Source organism: Microchirus variegatus, assembly GCF_963457635.1.
Source record: "Microchirus variegatus genome assembly, chromosome: 2".
NCBI lineage: Eukaryota > Metazoa > Chordata > Actinopteri > Pleuronectiformes > Soleidae > Microchirus > Microchirus variegatus.
Window position 1 is genome coordinate 21,580,349 of NC_139803.1, and position 7,135 is coordinate 21,587,483.

A 7,135-nucleotide genomic window follows, 5' to 3' on the forward strand; every position below is an offset into this window, starting at 1 on the left:
GTATGATATGGTATGGTATTGCATCGCATAGAATAGTATAGTACAGTATAGCATAGTATAGTATAGTATAGTACAGTACGGTAACGGTATGGTATGGTATGGTATGGTATGGTATGGTATGGTATATTATGGTATGGTATTGCATAGCAGAATGGTGTAGTATAGCATAGTATAGTACGGTACGGTACGGTACAGTATGGTATGGTATGTATTGCATAGTATAGTATAATATACTATCGTGTGGTGCCTCCATTTATGCAACAGCTCATAGTTTACCTTAATTACCTGACTGATAACAGTGGCAACAGTCTTTTCCTAGCAAGCACTCATATGAGCTTATTTTGTGATGTTTTCAACCATTTTTATATCTTTTTTGTATTCCTATTTTTATATTTGTGTTTTATATGTGTCTGTTGCATACTTTCCAACACCCTGACAGGAAAACCAACCCACAGATCACCATCTGTTGTTGTACTTTATTTTTCACAGCATCTTTTTATAAGTTTGTGCAAGACACATTTCACTGCACGTATGCAGCTTAAATAGTCTCTCTTTGTAAGGGGCAATTCTTGCCTACTCAGTGACACTGCTTTTAAAAGGCTCAGCTCTGATACAGCAGCCATTACTGCTGGTGATTACGGCCAGCTCCTCCATCTCCATATGTGGTCTGCCTGTCTACTACCATGGCCATTACCTCCATGTTTGCTTGTTATTGTTCCAATTTTCCAGCCACTGAGCAGCAAATCACTTGGAACAGCTGGGTTGCTCATTAACCGGGGCCTTATCTAGAGAATCTCTGTGCCCTTCACAACTCGATATGTCACCTGTGCAAGTGTGTGCATGTACATGTTATAGATGATTATGTCAGGCTACATGGACCATGAGAGCTGAGGATCAATCCACCTGTAGCATCCTAAGTATGACAGCGTCTTCTATATGTCTTGCACATCACATAGTGTATGTACATGCGTTTGAATGTGGGAGTACAGGTATTGTTTGTGTCCCTGACACTCAGCTCTGACACAGTGTGTGTTATCAGAGAAAGAAGGCCCAGGGTCAGCTTTACCACGGTGATAAACTCCCTGTAACAGCTGACTCAGGACATACTGAGGTTCAAACAACACCATCACGCCTCCACATCTTCTCTGGAAATCAATTCTCTTCCTTTTCCTTAACCACTTGTTTTTTTGTATGACAGTGAATTTTTTCCCACACAGCATTATTGCAGAATTGGCTCATCATGACTCATGTCTGATGCTTCCTGTGTGCTTCCACAGAGGCTGAACCAGATATCATTAGAGATAAACACGCATTGCAACTATGTATATATGTAAATATATTTGTTTTTTTGTTTTTTGTTTTTAAACACACAGCAGTGGGTTATTTCTAACCAGTCAACAACATGACCACAGTACACCTGAATTAGCAGTCCAGTCCGGACCGCAGTGCAAAGATGCTGCAGTTCAAGTGTGGTGTTCCGCTGTCTGTCGGTTGTACATACTGTATGTACATGCAGTATTTCACTGAGCAAATATGTCGCATTTCTTGACTTAAAGTTCATGGTGACAGGTCTAATCCTGTGTAGTTGCCAGACTATGTAAACTATGAAAACACTTACAGTCTACAGTGCAGTCGTGTGAGCAGCTGTATGAAGCTGGACACAGTGGTGCTTTCAGCTAAATGTTGACAAAGATAGTTTTCCCCACCATCTGAGTTTATAGCAGAGGAAGACAGATTATTTGCTAGGGCCTCTTAATGGGGTCAAATTTTTTATAAATGATCTTAATCTGAATGTTATGAATTGGTTTAAAACTTTAAACACTTTGCTCTCGGGATCTGGATAAATGCTGCTAAGTCACGAAAAGAGTCACTTCATTAGACAATGTTTTGTTTACTTTGAGGACTTATTTCACATATTTAATATTTAGTTAATGCATTATCTTCATTATCTTTATATAAAGGTGCTCTGCAATGCAGACTTAAAATACACTTAAAAGATCATAGAAAAACTCGGCCTCTATAGAGTTGAGAGCAGTTATATCATTAGTAAAAGTACAAGAATGTTACCAGAAAATGGCTTTGGTAGAAGTTGAAGTTACTTTTTTATAATATTATTTAAATAATGACAATGACATAATGACATTTATATGAGTTGTCTTTCAACTGGAAGGTTGTTGGTTTAATTCCAGGCTCTGCTAGTCTATATGTGTCCTTGAGCAAGACGCTTATGTGTGAAAAGGTGAATGAAGAAACTGTAGTGTAAATCAGTTACTGGTTGTGATGAGTAACAAAGATAGTTGTTGTAATATATATTGTAGAAATATAAATAACAAAGTAGTACATATACGCATATTTCGTACTTAACACTGGTTGAGAGTAGTACTATCACTAGCAAATTACAACATAACTCAGAGTGCATGTGCAGCTAATGGAAATCAGGAAATCATTATTCATTTTTAATTATATTTGCCATAAGTCTAAGTACTGGATAAACTGAAATGTTGACTTGTTGATGCTGGACCATTTATCAGGAGAGCCCAAAAAGTATTACGGGTGATCAAACGAGAAACAAGTGTGTTTACCAAGCCAAACTGAGGAAATATCTTTAATGGAGTTAATGGATTCATCACAAGCTGAGCATCATTAATATCTGCACAAAGCATTATTGATATATTACAAACGGGACATGTAGTATGCCTTTTTCTGTTTGCAAAGTAAAATTCGTTGTGTGCTCTCAGGCTGCTGTGTTCAAAAGTCAAATGTAAACCAAACATACTGCAACTGGGTTTTTCCCACTGAGCACTTCACTGGATATTATGATCATTAAAGTACATTTCTTAGCTCCGTCGTTTCTGTCTGCCGTTCTTCTCTTTGTTTACCAACCTCCAGGGTTTTGACACATTATATTCAAAACTTTACATCTTTGTTCAAAAGGTGTGCACAAAAACACACCGAGCCTCTATCATGCAGGGTGCAAGATAGAGTTTCCTGTGCACCCTGCATATCCTGACTGCTTTCTTCTTCTTCAGGTAAGGTTTACATGGTGACTGATGGTAAATACAAAAAAATGTAACTGACTGATGATGTGAAATGTGGAGAAACAACAATAATGTGTCTTGATAAGATTTACTGAAAATATACAGACTAATAAATAAAAAAGGTCAAATAAACCTGCATTCATGAGCACGGCATTACTCAACGTCACTGTTTAACCATTAAAACAGTTTCAGCTATGGATAGATGATGTGATTAATGATTGAAAACTAATCTAATCAAACAAACAATGCTAAATGAAAGGATGTTTGTGCCCAATCAATCAATCAATCAATGATCACAAAGGCCTCTTTAGAGAAACTGACTGAAAATGAAACAGCATCCTTCCTTTTCCTGTTTATTTGTGATATCTGCATTAAAGCAGCTGACTTTGTTAAAGTGTGATAGGTGGATGCAACCTTGATCAGAGGTATAAGGAAATTCAAGACCATTAGCATATTCTTAATGGTAACAAATGACCTTGGATACATGATATATGTAAATAGACAGGCATATTAAAATGTTTTTGGCAAATTGTTATAATAAATATCCCAAAGAATACATCAAGGTACCCCTTTAAATTAATTCAAAATGATATGAGGAGTCTGATTATCAGTGTTTTATGGACTTATATGTAGTTGCAATCAACTTAGGCATCGTTTAAACAAAGGCCTATATCAAACTTTAACACTTGATATTAGGATTTCACACAACAAAGTTGCAAAATGATAGACATTTCCCCACATTTCATCTTTTAATCTAGATAATCAACTCACAACCCATTAGATCTATCACCTCTATGATACCATGTAATCTAACGTTTCTGGACAGAATAAGTTACGTAAGTCGCCGTGTCCTCAGCTGTTTACATGGTTGATGATGGCACAGGTCGAGCTTTGTGTCGACACACTTTGCACACAGATGCTCTAAACCACAGCCAAAAGTCAACAAAGTGGCCAACTGACCTGTTTCCTCATGGCCAATATATATATTATATATATAGACAGATATGCGCTACATTTAAATAAGTTTGCCCTGAAATGGGGGAAAAAAACCTTTTCTCAAGTGCAGCTGTAAAGGAAACAGAAACATTAAAGTTTAACCATACCATACCATACCTGACCTGACCTGACCTGACCTGACCCTACCTGACCTTATCTTTCCTTACCATACCATACCATGTTACGTTACATTACGTTACGTTATGTTACCTTATGTTATGTTACCATACCATACCATACCATACCATACCATTAGCCTATCTTAGCCTATGTTACGTTACTTTACATTACATTATGCTACCTTACGTTATGTTACCATACCATACCATACCTGAACTGACCTTAGCTTACATTACGCTACGTTACGTACGTTATGTTGCGTTGCATTACGTTAGCCAAGCTTAGCCTATGTTACGTTACTTTAGGTTGCCATACTTGACCTGACCTGACCTTAGCTTGCGTTACGTTACGTTAGCCAACCATAAATAATTGTATTATTATTGTATTTATTAGTCATTGTTTGTCGATGACGTAACTGCTTATACTGTTACTCTAACTTCATCTTGGGTCGCTCCTTGACAGCGCAGAAACCAAACGCTCACCTTATCTCCGTAGCATAGCGCCTCATCCAGAGTCAAAAATGTGGGTCAGAGCTGAGCAGCGCTTTAGTTTGGAGTAATCTGAGGTGATTGATGTGACCTTGTTTTTCTGTCCACTCAGCAGCACAGCAACACTGCTTTGCTATGTTTCTCTAGAGATTATAAGTCTGGTTATGTAACTCCTGCCTTTTGTTCTGCACTTGCTATCATGTGTCGGTGCTTCTATAGGAAGTGTCAGTCAGGTGAACGTCAGGTTTCAGCAGTTAATTGAGGCGTCCTCGTGTCTGTCTGGCAGCATTTGTGCTGCCGGGGTGAACCCTAAATCCAGACCAACTTCAAAGACGCTGCAGTCCAAATTTTACTTGTAATCTCTCCAGAGAGCGGCCAGGAAGATCAACATTCAAAATCATGGACACTGGGTTCTTTGACCTTTTTAAAAGAGACGCAAGACATTGTGTTCTGCACAACAACATTCAGCCAGTGTCAGCACTCCAAAGTGGAGCAGCAGCCTCCTCAGAGATCTGAAAAAATGTGTTTATACATAAACCAAAGCATGCAAGACGACTGTGTAACTGTGACTGCATTACACTATATCCTACTGTTGTTGTTTTGAATGATATGTCTGATTTTGATAAATGTGTTTGATTAGATGCTTTCTTTCTTTGTGTTATTTATATCAGATCAGACTATTTAGCCCCATCTCAAGACTGTTCCCTTTTGTTATATGAGGTTAATTGCCTGATATTTTGTAAATAAAGGCAATAAAGTTACGTGCTTTAGTTTCCATTGCAGAATGAGCCTTTTATATTGATTTTAAGTGAGGGTCTTGCTTTTACGGAGGCCACCATCTTGTCATGCTGCTATGTTTCTACAGCAGCATGGAAGGACAAACCAGACAGTGTGTGTGTTTGTGCATTTTCAAAATGAAGCTTACAACACAAAATGAACAACAACAAGAAAAATGTAGTGTGCACTCGTTCCCTGACACACTTATAGGAAAGGAAAGAGTGGAGGATTGATACAGGCTGCAGTCTCCCCATTAGGTGTCACCAAGTATTGCACATTGGACCTTTAAGATACTGTGGCTCATAAAGAGGAAACAACCTTCCTGCCTCAGGCCCTGAGCTATTTAAAGAAGTTGTTTTGTTTTTTTTCTTTCAATGAAACATAGACAAACACACAACGTCACAGTGATGGTGGTTTAGTAAACCAAGACACTTACCTAAAGTACATGAAAGGCGTACTGTGGTGAGTTCCATTTCCAAGTTGACCGCGTTAGTTGGGAAGTCGAAGAAAATTGTATATCAGGACAATACCAGTTGATTTTAATGCTCTATGTGCGGTATTTTACACACAAAAACATGCCCACGGATAAAAATTGAACAGTACTTCTGATTAACTGTGAAAACAGATAGGACAGAAGTACAAATAACAATAAAAGTATCTTCTTCTTCTTCTTCTTCTTCTTTCCGATCTTCCCGTTGAAACAACGTCCACTCAACTTGGCTCAATTTTTGTCAGTCAATTTTGACTTTTGACTAAAAAATGGAACGTGCCATTGTTCTATGGCCATGAAAACCCAAGCTTTTTTTTTATAATAAAGCAACTATATACTTATATGTATATATATATATACTATAATATACTATATACAAATGAACTTATGGGTCATACTGTATATTTATTTTCTGCTTAAAAATTACACACTGGACCTTTAACAGTCCTTGTGAGGATAAACATGGCATTCCATATATTATGTAGTAGATAGAAAACTCAAAGGGTAATTATATGAAAGTAATATTAAAAGTAAGTAAAAGTTAAAATACTCAGGTTTTCAAGTGCAAAATTCTGAAAAACTACAACAAACAATCGTGACATACTGTATCCTAATGAGCTGAACGTATGCATTATGTATGATGTTTGCATTGTTGAAATTGGCTGAAAATATTAAACATTTTAAACGTTAAAATGGCAGATAATAATAATCAGCATCATCATCATCATCATCATATTTAAGCAGGTTCCATTCGGTCATTTTGAAATCCTAACAGTACAAACCCTTTCTCTCCTTGTCCTGTTATAACAGCATTAATTATATATTGTCATTTTTCATACTGTCAAGTTTTTTATACTGTAGTTTTCTCATCAGTGCAATATCCATATCCTTATTTAATATCCTTATTTAATAGCTCAACCTTGTTTCCTTACACTATAAATACCATGTGCATACTGTGTATATTCTGCAGACCGGTTATAATGCACATTCTACATTCTATTTTTAAACCTATTTTTATAGTCAGTGTTAATATCTTTATATATTGTACTTTATATATTCTATCTCTTTTTGGTAATGCATGTTTGTTATTTATTATCCTTCTTTATTGTCTTGCTGCTGTAACACTGTAAATTTCCCCACTGCGGGACGAATAAAGGACTATCTTATCTTATCTTAAGTTTTATTATTATTATTACACACACACATTGTTGATAGTGATACATATT